At 38.6% G+C, this 13,658-nt stretch overlaps 1 protein-coding gene across 2 annotated transcripts in view; it reads right to left on the reverse strand.

The window, feature by feature from the left end:
• The window catches only part of GSK3B (glycogen synthase kinase 3 beta), a 143,298-nt gene that overhangs the window by 89,253 nt on the left and 40,387 nt on the right, over positions 1-13,658 (reverse strand). The window lies entirely within an intron of this gene.

Here is a 13,658-nt window from a genome sequence, read left to right on the forward strand (position 1 = left end):
GTTCCTCTTTTCTTTCATGCCTTTCAAAGAAGGCAGGCACTTGCTGGGGCAGGGGAGGAAGGGTGAGCAGGACAACAATGACCACTTAGTTGGCATCTCAGTATGACCAGAGCACAGCCAGGGATGCAAGCTCAGTGTGCAGGATCACAGTGGAAGCTGCACAGGGGCAGATGCAGTGGCTCTGACTCTCAAGGGCACTTTCCCAGCCACTTTCCCATCACTATCACCYACACTTAGCMTCACTGTTAGTACCAACAGTGCTTYGCCCTGTTCAAAGTCTGGTTTTGTTCCTAACAGGACTAAAGCCTCAGGCATTTTACAAGCATGCTTTGGGCATTACTTGCCCTTCAATTAGAATAAAAAGGCCTTCAGGCTCAGGTTACASAACCAAAAGGGCTGCAAGAAAAACCAGAACCTGCTGTTCCACAGCAGTCACCACAACTCTACAGAAACTGTACTCAAGAAATAGTCATCATATCTCCTTATTAAGAAACCTTCTCTCCACAACTTTCTCCATGTTTTCTCTTCACTCCTCATGCATTTAGAAAAATCTTTCCAACAAATAGCTCAATMGATGGCTTTAGTGCAGTTTAGGTGAAATGCTCCTAGAGGGCATTGAAGATGGCACAGCTTGYCCCTGTTCTCTTTCTCCCCACTGCCTCCTTCAAATATGGGGGCTGTTGCAAAGAACTTTTTTATGATGGAGAAGTTATTTCTGTTTGGGGAAACCTCTCCCCTCACTGCTAAAAATGCATCAGGTACTGCACCTAAAACCAGACTCTGTAAAGGAAGCTTATCTCAGCTCTACCCAGAATGCTGGTGATTTTTTGTGTCCGACTTACAACACACTTGTTTGTACAGCCCAGCATAATRTTTGCAGCTTGTGCAACGCTGCAACCCCATAATCAGCTTGTGTACCAAACTCTCCTCTGCAGAGCTGCTGCCTGTCCAATCCTCATCCACTTTCCACTTGCACACCTGACTGCTCTTATCAAAGCCTAATATTCTGCATTTGTCCTGACTGAACTGCATCCAAGGTCACTGAACTCTCTTGCCAGCTTGTCATATCCTGCAAGCACAGTCACTATCAGGARATCCATTTCATGATGCTTCACTAAAATTTACCTAACAAATTGGTGAGAACTGRTGAATCCTATAAGACTGCCTAAAGGCCCTGCAAAAATCCATTAAATAGCTCATCCTAGTTTTTTCTKGAACCTCCTGTTATGCTCAAACAAAATAATCAAATAATTCTGTATGCCTTTCACGGGACTTTCCATAGTCCATTGTTTTTCTAGATTTCTCATGAGAAAATTTGTTTGAAAACTTCAGTCAAGATACCCACCTCTATTATTACTTCTTCTATACCTGTAAGATTCTGAAGAAAAATCTGTACACTTGACACAATTCCCTCCCAAAAAATCCACATTAACTGCTATTGATCTCCTATGTTGCCTTTTAGGTTCTCAAAAATCGTTGGTTTTCGATTACAACTGCTCCATGAAACAATTCAACAAATCAAAAATAAATAAAGCACATTAGTGCTAAGGGTGCTAATTACTTGCCAAGCAATACAGAGTAGGTRTAGCCCTTCCCCACAATAGTCATGAGGTGAGATGCAGATATATATATATATATATCTGAAGAGAAAATGGGGCAGAAGGTAGAAAGGAACACTACAGAGATTAATAAATTCATGTAGGGAGAGAGAGAAGCATAAATAGAAGAATACTAGCTGTATGGAAAATTCACTCTACCCTTGGATAACTGTAAGAAATAAAAGGAAGGAAGCCAGGAAAACAAAGAAACTTTTTTTTTTTTTTGTAAACAAGTTGAAAGTGTAACTCTCATAGCAGCACTGCATTTTATTTGCCCAACTATTCCACGATTAGCATTCTAACTCATCAAATATACAAATAGGTTACACATGCTTTACTATGGCAATCCTCATTTTAAAAAAAGGTAATCCCCTATCTGCTAACTTTTGAGGGGCCTCTTTTTCTTTTTGGCAGGGTTCACTAGACTAGAGTATTGAGATCAATGTTAAGTTTTGTTCTCCATTTTTCCAAAAATCATGACTAATGAACTCTTAGAGAAAAAAATAATTGTCCCTGCTACGAGTCTGAGGCTGCAGCCACCCAACCAACTTGTCCAGAGCTCAAATGAGAAACCAGACAGTTTCAGACATTTTCCTTCAAGTCCATAGGAAAACRGCTCCTAAATAAGGGCTGAAATCCTCAGCACTTAGAAGTGTAAGCAGTGACATTTTAATCACCACACCAAGAATTACTTTGTTTCTTTACCAGAATTTACAGAGCATTAAGCCTCATAGAGGTTTCTCCCAGTTTCCTGCTTTCAGGAAACAAYAGTCTTTGCAAACCAATCCATAAAGCACACCATAAAAACTCCAATCTTAAAAAAGTCTGTTAGAGTTTCAGTTATATTCCATTACTATATTGTTGAACATGAGGGACTGTAGGGGTAAAATTCACCTTGCATCCTTGACAGCTTTGATCTTCAAGAGTAAAACATCTCCCTGCTTCTTGAAGTATACAAATAATGTGATTGAAATTATATAGGAAAACTAAGGAAGGAAGGACTAAATACCAAAATACTAAACAGGTCTTACAGCTCATATGAGAAGATTCACTAGCATTTGTCCAGAAGCTGCTGCTTTCTAGGGCCAACTGCAATATGACATTGCTTACTGTTACAAAAAAGCAAATTCATGTGACTGTATAACCATCATCTATGCCAGCCACCTTTACAACATCCATGGCAGAAGCACAAGGAAAAAGAAAGTTATCACACTTTATAATACACTTCTACTTGCAGAACTTGGTCTGTTCATGCAAACCCTTAAAGCATTTCCTCACACAGCAGTGGTGTTTAACATCCATGATGTCATATTTGTTTTTTGTTTTTTTATTAAAAGCTTATTCCACGAGTCTGATATGAAACTGAAAACAAAATCCAGGCATTTTAATTTCCAAGTACACTAATACTTGATTGATCTAGTTCACTTTCTACCTTTAGCATATGATGACCACACAGGATAAATCACAAGCATTAGGTAAAGTCMGTGAAAGCACTGTTGAAAGCAGAGAATACTCAGCAGTTTGTGGGAAAAGAGCTTAGAAGACCACAGTTAGACCATCAGTGCAAGCTAGAACCCTATTTTTCCATCTCAAAAAAAAMCCMAAAAACATGGTGGCAGATATTTGTATTTTTACCTAGRTAAGAGTAAAAATTSAGATCTGAGATTCTACTACCAGATAAGCATTTTGTCACATAAATATCCTGCCAGCTGCACAATTTCTACTACTAGCTCAAAGATGACCATTCTATAAGTGTACTACATGTGTACTTTTGGCCTGTGCTTTAAATAARGTGTCATTCAATAAAATTCACTTCAGTCCTCAGAGACCATGAAAGGCATCCTTTGCTATTGATCACACACACACACACCTTCTACTGAATTTTGGAGAAAGTCCAAAATTATGTCTGCCCTACATCCCTTGAGCTCTTCAGTGCTGGACAGAGCAGTAAAAACTCACTTTAATGCACAYACAGAGATCTAAGACTTTTTTTCCTCTCAACTATGTGTGCCCTCTTCCTCCACTTCCATGTGTTTTACAGTTGAATTGAAGAAACAATGTATTAGTACAATGATTACAGCAGCTTTAGTCCTACTTCAAATGCAACCTCGATCCTTTGTGCTGTCTACAAACTCCACCTTTTCCTCTTTTTTGACTTTACCTATCTTCTGTTGCTTCCCTCCTCCAACTGCTACATAACTCCTCACTGGGCTTTTCCATTAGCTATTACTTAGATTGTTTTTAAATCCTAAAAGAAAATTTCACAGACCAACAATACACTTAGTACAATATCTGAGGTCACATAACTGTCTCCACTTAAGTATTTTCACTGATGAGTTTAAAATGTCAGTGTCACCTCCCTGTTAAGATATGGCTCAATATTAGATCACTTGACTACTTCTCCCCTTCATAAGGTTTTGCAGCACTGTTTTATCTTAATTTTTTCAATGCTCAATACAGTCAAGAAGTCACTTCCACAGAAACCTGACCCAACTGGATCCAGCCCCTGCCAATGGGATTAGGTTACAACCATCAGCTGACACAACTACCTAGAAAGAAATGAGTGGCCAGAGGGGGATGGAAGTCTATCACAACTGCAATGGCTCTTTTCAGTCACAGATAACTGGAATATCAAAAGATCTGACTATTTTGTGAAAGAAATGTTTTAAAACTTTTATTGAGCTATCTGCTAGAATCTGGTGCTGATCATCAGATAAGGCTATGAAATAAAACACCTGGCTTCTTAGATAACTGTTCACTCATGAGAAGGAAGGAAGAAGGAGGTCAGCAGCTGCTCTGAAAGTCATTAATGTGGCCAATGTATGCTTGAGGAAAGATGCTGTCAGCAGCAGAAATCACTACTGATTTTCTTTTTCTAATTATATTTTCTCACTACATTTTTTTTAAAAGTTCATTTCACAAAGAGCTGATAATTATGAGTCAGTACAGGAGAGAAAGTATAAAAATGGTATTTATGAGCTGTTTTACTAGACAGCTTCCTTTCTTCATCAGTGAACTGCATGAATGTTACCTAGTGGGGAACAATACAAGATAAAAATGCTATAATCATATAAAATTACAGAATGGTTTGGGTTGGAARGGACCTTAAAGCATCAGYAGGGAACCTCCACTTGACCACACTGCTCTAAGCCCCATCCAGCCTGGCCTTGAACACTGTCAGGGATAGAGCAYCCACAACTTTGCAGGRCAACCTGTTCCAGTGTCTCTCCACCCTCAGAGCAAAGAATTTCTAGCTTTCAGTTTAAATCCATTCCCCTTGCCCTATCACYWTATAAAAAGTCCCTCTCCAGCTTTCATGAAATGAACATTCATGGATCAAATCAGAAAACTCAGGGACTCAAAGAAAGGAGTCTTACAAAACAAAACATGGTTTTGTTTTTAAATTTACTCCAAGCAAAAAGAGTCCTTGGAATTTCAAAAATGGTTCAGGTCAAACATTGAACAAAAACCTGTAAGTGTGCCAGTCATCACCCAGATAAGGTAGATGCATTCACTAAATATATATATACACACACTTGTTTTAGCACAGAAAATGTCACTTGACTTCCTGACTGTAACTGAATACTGCAATAAAAGAGTGGCCATCAGACATTACTCAAGATCAGAAGAATCTCATGATTTGTATCCAAGGATTTTGGAAGAGCTAGCTAAGAAGGCTGAGAAGTGATTTTTGAAAGGAATCAGAACACTCAGAGAACTTCAAAGATGGATAGGGTGATTCATACAATCCTGTTATTTTGACAACAATTTCAGCTTAAGTATTGTACCAGTTATTTTGATAATGAATAAAGAAGCAGTAAGGTAATTTATAGAGACCAGATTGTTGGACTCCATATTGTTGGGAGACTACAGGTTCATTTGGAGGAAAAAAAAAAAAAAAAAAAGCACTGACACACAAGCAATCTGACTTCTGTAGGGTTTCTGACTTGCCATCACATCCCAAATTCATGAAGAAACCCATTTACAGAAAGAAAAGTCATTACTAATCAAATTATAATACCAATACTGAAATTATAATACTAGCTCATAAGTTTCAACAGAACTAAGATCTAATAAAATATAATAGAGGTGCCACAGCATTAATTTTTGCTCTCACACTTAGTGCTTTTATCAACAACCTAAAAGAAAAGCTATTAAGTACTAAGACACAAGATTCACAGAGTTATGCACAGGGTAGAGATCAGTGAAAAAGCAGCTGACCTTCATTAGTAACCCAGACAAAAATTAAGCACAGGGATCCAGAACCCAAGACYATAGGCCACGCAGCCAAATCAAGAAAAGTCATCCAAAGTGTGGAATCATCAACTCTGCCTTGCAAGACATCCCAGCACAAACATTGCTACTGAGCCCTAAAGCAATCCTTAGAAGAATAAGCAGAGGAACATCAGACAGACAAAATAAACCCCTCCCCCCCAAAAAAAAACAAAACCAAAAAAACCCTTCTACTATTTCACACCAATTGAACAGCTACTGGAATAGTGTGCTCACTCCTGATAACTGAAATTCAGCAGTCGTGATTCAAAACATTAGAGATTCAGACAGAAGCCTCAGATGTCACAAGGTCAGAAAAAATACATTACTTTGAGTGAGACTTAAGAGCTCAAACAATTTAAGTCAAAGAGAAAGCTGGAGGATTATCTCTAAAAGGAAAAAGGAACACACATTTCAGAGAGCTCTGATCTGCAGGTGGAAGACACTGCAAATAATGACTAGAAACAGAAATTGCAAGAKTTTGGGACAGAACTGTAGGTGGACAAAATTTAGAAAAAAAATAATCTCCTTATTAAAAATTCTGAAAGATAGGGTTATTCTTGCAACAGATTTTTATTTTAGATTGTAATTTTTTTTTTAATAAAAAATATTACTGAACTGCAGTTGTTAGGCTTCAAATAAGAAAGCATGCACAGGATGAGTGTGGTGTCTCTTAGGGTCTTGAGAAGGTCAGAAAGGTTCAATACCCACACAAAGCATTTCTTTCAACTCAGCACTAATGCAATGGTGTAATAGCTCAATATCAAATATGCTGCTTTCCACAACTGTCAAAATCTGCATTCAATTTAAACAAAAACACAATAAAGTGATAAATAATGAAAATGTGAAGAATGAAAGGTCATTCCTTGGCTCTATTGCTAATGATCAAATGATAGTCACAGTTAATTAAGTGTCAATTCACTTCAGCTCAATCCCAAGACAAATAATCAGGACAAATTTCAGCAACAACTGCCAAGTCAAAGATCACCAAGGTAAAAAGCTTCTAAAACGCTCCACCCTGAAATCAAAGTTGCCACTGCCTCTAGCTGAACACAAAGGAAGGAAGTAAAAGGAAAATGTTCATTCCACTTGCATCTAACAACAATGCTTTTTATATGCCAACTGTTTGAATTTTTTTTWATTTGCCTTGCAGAAGGGAAAACCTGTAACCCCAAAAAGCTTTACATTCTGCTCAACAGCTTCTAAATGGCACTGCAAATTCAAAGTACTAAGTGTTAAGTTTATGCAGGAGAGAACTAAAAAATAGAGCAAAATGTAAACACAATACCAGTGACTCACTTCTGTCCAGTAAAATAAACTATACTATCACTACAAGATAAAAAGTAAACAGTTTAGAAAGACAACAGAACTTTATTATAAAAATAAAACTCGGACCTCTGTCTTCATGCCTTTTTGAGGTCATKGTACCACTAAAAAAGGAAAAAAGAAACGAAACTTATTTCTAGCAGACTGTGACAAGTAATGACATGCCTCATATGCCTGTATTTGATGCAATGAACACATGAAATTACATCAAGATGCAGGGACATTTCCCCCCTATTATTTATGTTGATACAAAAGAAAAACTAAAATTTAGCAGAAGAAGCAGCACCTGGATTTACTGCATCTCAGTTCAGACATTCAAAATGTCATTGTTGCTTTCAGTCTTTCTTTAGAGGTCATAAGAGACYTTTGGAGAGGGGGCATTCAGTTGACTCCCTTTGAAAGCTTAATGCTAAAGACTGTAAACAAGCCTTTAAAAATGAGCAGTGTAGTGAGCAGGTCCCAGAACATTCACATGATAAAMTTGTAAAAATGTCCACTAAAAGGTCACGTGAAGTTCTAAGGCACTGAGTTTCTACAGGTTTTTATATCTTAACCAAGGAAGTCAAAGTAATCACAGCACAGTATTAGCCACGCAGTTGTGCTACTCTACTCCAGCATAAATTTGACTCAGAATACTTTAAAAAACAAAACAAGAAGCACAAGAGGAAAAAGGATGGGAAGAGCCCTGTTGATGTAGCCCAGATGCCTATCACATTGGCCATCAGATGACCTYGCTGGATCCAACTGTGGCAGATGAGATTCCAACAATCAGCTGCTTATATCAGCCACCATGAAATCCCAGCAAGTTAACACCCCACTGATTTATAAACCAAACAGCTGAATCCAGAAGGGATGTTTACTTGCAGTGTCGAAAAAAAGAGTCATTTTACTATAAGCTGTCTTTGTACACTGTAAGGTGTAAGGTGGTGCCCACACCTTTTTGAGGCACATTTGAGGTCTGTRTTAACCATCTCTCATTAACACAGAATTTGCTTCAAGTACTCTCTGTCATGGAAAACGTAGACCAAAACTGTAAATTTCTAAACAAGAGAGCTGCAATTAACACTCAGGTGAGGAAAAAATTCTGCACATTACCTTAGGGAGTACCATAAATAGAATTTTTTTTTTCTGTGACTAAACAAAATATCCACAAGAATGCTTACACTTATATTTCTGCTTTGGAAAAAAAACACAGAAACATACAATTAAGGTAATCTAAACACTGGCTGCCAGTGAGGTTTCATAAGCAGTCTCATGCTTGTTAACAAGTTATTTTTAGTAGGCACTCTTTCTGTTCTCCTCTCTCTCCACCCACATGCAGAAGAACCCACCACACAAAAGCTATTTGGCTATATAAATCAACTTTAAATTTAGGTAAGGTGATTCCACAGATTAGAAAGCAAGTACTGAAGTGATCATAACAGATTTGGTATTGGTAATCTTAGGTCATTCCAGCCCCAAAAAGCTTACAGGTTAAACTGTAGCAAAAGAGGCAAGGACAGAGATGGGGAATGAATGGAAACATCGTTTTAGTGTAAAGACTGTGGCCTCAGTAGTATTCTCCTTTGCTTTTTAGCTCAGAGTTAATTGCAAGGTTGAAAAATTCAGCCTATATAGTATTAGGATTTATTTTTTGAGGTTTTCTTTAGTTATTCCTTCCTCTTACATCATCGGGGAACATGATTTAGTAAATATTTGCCAAAGACAGCTAGAGCAGTTCAGCTGACACAGAGTAACTTATAAACGCCCTGTAACTGAGCCCTGACACGAAGAACCCCGAGTTACAAACAGATCGTATTTATCCACTTGTTAGTGCCATTCAACAGTTGACCCTGAATGAGTCTATCAGTGTCTGCTAGCAAGGCTGAAGAGTGAATTCATCCTTGGTCACCTACTGACATGCCTTCAAGAAGTGGACTTCAAGACCACTGTCAGAGACAGAGATCTCCCACCCCTCAAAGAATACCAAATAATAAACAGTTMATCTGTYYAATTCYCAGGTGATCTACAATCTTCCCATCAAAATATCTGGTGTGACCTGCAAGCCTCTTACTAAAGCAGTTTCTTGCAAAAWGTAGGAGGTTGTTCCCTTGCTGGAGGCCTCCCTGGCTCAGCTCTCACTACATTTGGTAGCTTTTGAATCCAGTTAAATGTACATGTCACCGAGACAAGTACATCTCTGACCCCTGAAAACAGACTGCACCACTGTTTTTTCATTCTCTCTTAGCATCCACTAAATCCAGCTTCAAATGCATTAGGCCATACCATTAAGCAAAACCCACAGAAAGCCACCTGCAGTAGCTGCAAGTTTCCAAGACCTCCCCTACCATACACTTGCACAAATTAAGAACATCTTAATACATCTTAGAGGGAGTCTCTATTCTCCTACTGGAGATTTAAATAAAACATTTTTCAATTGTGTTAATTACAGCAGTGCTTAAGTATGAAGTGTGAATAGGACCCCACTGCGCTAGGCACAGCACCAGAATAAGAGACAGCTCCTGCCCCCGCTGGGAGGGAGGGAGGAAGGAGGAACCAAAAAGAAAATAGGCTAAAGAAAGAAGAAAATAAAGTGAAGGTAAGGAACAGTAAAAACACAGGTGAAAAAAACCCAAAACACCCCAACCACCAAAAATGTTAACGTGAAAAAGTGCAGAGAAGCAGAAGCAAGAGCAGAGGATCAAGGAGAGAACTGAATTTGGAGCACAACTGAACTGAGAGAACCCACAAATGAGTTCTCCAGGCGTGTGAAACACTTGCTGTCACCACTTCTGCAGGCGGCCCAGGCCAAAAGAGCCTCTGGATAGCTCTCAGTGGCCTCCACAAGCCCTGCCAGACTGTGGAGAAAGAAGCAGGGCACAAAGGATGCAGTTCCACATCTGCTGGAGTGTCCTTGGCAGGGTCCCTTGTGCCACGCTGGGAAGCCAATCCTTATCACAAAGGTGCATCCTCAAACCTCAACATTTGTGTCAAAAAAGAAGAGCAATTTSTGTATTTATGAGTATCATAGGTGGATTTGGAAACTTATGTGCAATAAACAGTAACACCCATTTAAACTGCAATGTTTTCCTRACAGGGCAGATGACCAAGTTCTTCCCAGGCAAGAGTCCTGGATACATTTTTCTGCTCTCTGGAACATCAGAGGACTATCTCTCCCTTTGCCATTTCTCCTTTCTGTCAAGTACTCCATAATTAAGTTCTGTCCAGTTAGGACAGAACATGGTTTCTTTCTCTTCAACTTCAGTGAATGCAGCACAGAAACACAGCATGTACTTGTCATGACCAAGAAACAGCATCTTGGACCCAGAGCCCAGCMCAGACAGTGAATGAGACAGATTAAAATCACAGTGAGAAACAGATTGTGTGGAATCTGAGACAGCAACCAAATCCCAAAGAGAAAGACAGATAAAGCTAATTATGAAAATGCATTTGGTGACTATGTTTTAAGATTGGAAGAGGAGTTAGAGAACTGMCAGCTGTTCAGAACCAATATCCACCTTGGATGGGAAGTACAATGAATAAAAAAGTCAAAAATTAGTCGTAGCCAATATGAATCYCTAAGATGACTGTGACCTGAGGTTGAACACTATTCTAGGACTGAAAGAGGCATTGCACCTACTTCTCCAGAGGGTAAAATCAAGCTGTGCTACACTGTTCAATTCATGCTGCAGAGCACAGACCAGCTTTAAGACTCCACAGCCTCCGCATGCATCTCMAACTACTGCTTTAGATTGTGCCACAGAACTGCACAGAAATAGAACAAGTCAGTTTAGGTTAAAGATGGTTTTGAATTCAAGGAGAACGTTATCTCAAATAATATTAAGAAACTGTAGGCATGCCATCAGTGCAATGCAGATATTCTCCATGGCAGAAGTGGCTGTCCTGGTGAAGGAGCTATTATTACAGATGAGGCAGCATTTTAGAAGCCAGATGCATAAGCTATACACCATTGGCAAGTCCTGCTTTTGAAATTTATTTATTTATTTGAGTAATAAAAATAGTAGAGCAAGAAGAACAAGAGAACTAAGTGTTGGACATCTCTAAAGCTATTTAAGGTAACCAGAGAAACTACAGCCCGTTTTCACATTATACATAATCTSATCACAGTGGGGGCTACTGCCAAAAAAAGATGGTCTTACTTCCCACTTTCATGTTCTTGCCATAGCAAATCTGGCAATCTTGTAGCCTAAGGATGAGTCAGTTTAGCCTACTGATCTGACAAACTAATCCATCTCCAAAATAAAGCAAGCCTCAAGTCAGCAAGCTGAACTGACTCATCTTGAGGACAGGCAGTTGCTAGATCTGAGGAGGAGAAGAGCTGAGAACAAGCCTGTTCTTTACTGCCTGTACTCCCAGGAAAGCCACACTAAGTGTAACACAAACCCCACATCCACGAGAAGAGCAGATATCACACTGATATCCCACTGCCCTCCTACCAGGTATCAAATAACCCACACCTGAAGGTGAGCTGCAGCACAACTGCTTCCRGAGCAACAAAACTGCTGCCTAAACAATGAGAGCATTTCAGCTGGCAGAGGAAGGAGATGGAAGCAGCCAGAGCAAATCCTTGCCATGACAGCCCATGCCAAGGGAAAGCTCAATCAGCCAGACTGCAGGCTTGGGTGAAGCAAAGGAGAAGCACTCAGGCCATCCTTTGCCTCCTCAAAGAAAACACAAGCTCATACTGTCAAACAACTGAAAAATACTCTACTATGGTTACTCTGTATGTCTATACAGAGAGTGTACTCTATATAATACTCTATATGTCTACTATGGTTAAAAATGCCAACAACCAAGTCACATTACACTAGCACTGACTAGTTATTCTGGAGAGTAACTATATTRCCTAAAAATGACTGCTTTAGATAATACAAAGTATCTTCTTCTATAGCTTCTTAAACCTACTAAGAAATTTATTTTTCCTCTATCAGAAACAATACATCTACTTCAATAGAACCTTTTCCCCAGTGAAAGGACAATGATATAATTTAAACTACAGAAGATGTTTCCAAACATTTTATTGCAATATATAGATTTTAGTAAAATAAAATCCTACAAAATGGGAATATGTTTTCTTCAGAAAGAAAAACATGAACAAAAGCAATACTTCTCTTAAGAATGAGTTCAGACATCTGGGGAGTTAATTCCCTTCTGCCAGTCTATGAGCAGACAGAGGCATTCAGCGAAAAATACACATAGAGCTGAAATTTTCAAACTGTTCCTGCAATTGTTTGTTAAGGAAGACTGCTGGGGTTTGAAATCCTAAAATAGGTATCTGGCAACAGGAAGAAGAGAGCACTGCATTTTTAGCAAAAATTCCTCTCATTTATGCAGGAAAGAGGAAAAATAAGTAGCAAAATCTGACCTTTCCCAAATTCTGCCACTTTCCATACCTGACAAAGTGAAGTATCACTCCTGAAGACACCATGAAGAAGAAAATAAGGGATACTAAGCAAAAGATAAGCTAAGAACACAAGAACAATTTTTAAAGCAACGAACATTCACATTTTATATACATACATATAAACATATCTATATCTATATATATTTATATTTATATATATATATATATATATCTCTGCAAAAGTTGTATACCTATCCAGAAGTGGCAGTTTCTCAAGGGCTGCTGCTCCAAATCTATATAGGTTTTGAAGGCATCTAGGCTTTTTTGCCAGCAGTGCAGCAAGTTTTCTTAATTAGAAGTATGATCATCTTGAAGGGAAAACAAGACTGAGGTCTCAACACCACTAGCTTTTCCTTCTCATATATACCCTTGTCATAGGAATCTCAGGCAAGATTCCAGGTATTATGAAACCAAGACTGTGAATACATGAAAAATATTTCCCTTTCTAGAAGGAGAAAATGGAGCCTAATATTTCTCTACTGCTGTTATAACTGAAGAATGATGGCAATGCCTTATCTTGGCCCAGTATGGCTCCAGCAYGTGCCTATTACCCAGCATCTAAGCACATCTTATTCCATGGGATTAGTCTTCACCTTGTTCATAAATTCATCTTTCATCTTCCAACTGGACAGAAACAATGTAGTGCAAACTGGTGTCTTTAAACAGACTAAATACATTAAGATAAGAAASACTTAACGTGAATTTCAGAACAGGAGAAGGTCACAAGAACATAAGATAAAGTTCAAGTGGCAGTGAGTGAGAGTTGAGAAKAAAGTAATTCTTGAAAAGGAGCATRCAGAATATGCTTGAATGCTTGCATTTTGSCTAAGACAGGAAGTCTTGAATAGAAGTTATTTTCCACAGTAGCAGCCACTCAACCACAAACCCACAATGAAATTTCATTAAGACATTACAGCCTGGCACTGTAGGAGAGATAATGAATGCATAAATCAAACTTATCAGAGAATGATTTTGGCAAAGGCAAGATGAGACTCATCAACTTAAAAAGCTATGTCAAAACCCAACAAAAAGCAGAAAAATTTCTCTGTGTTTCAGTT

The sequence above is a fragment of the Malurus melanocephalus genome, unplaced genomic scaffold, assembly GCF_030028575.1.
Source record: "Malurus melanocephalus ecotype Western Australia unplaced genomic scaffold, MMel_1.1 scaffold_275, whole genome shotgun sequence".
NCBI lineage: Eukaryota > Metazoa > Chordata > Aves > Passeriformes > Maluridae > Malurus > Malurus melanocephalus.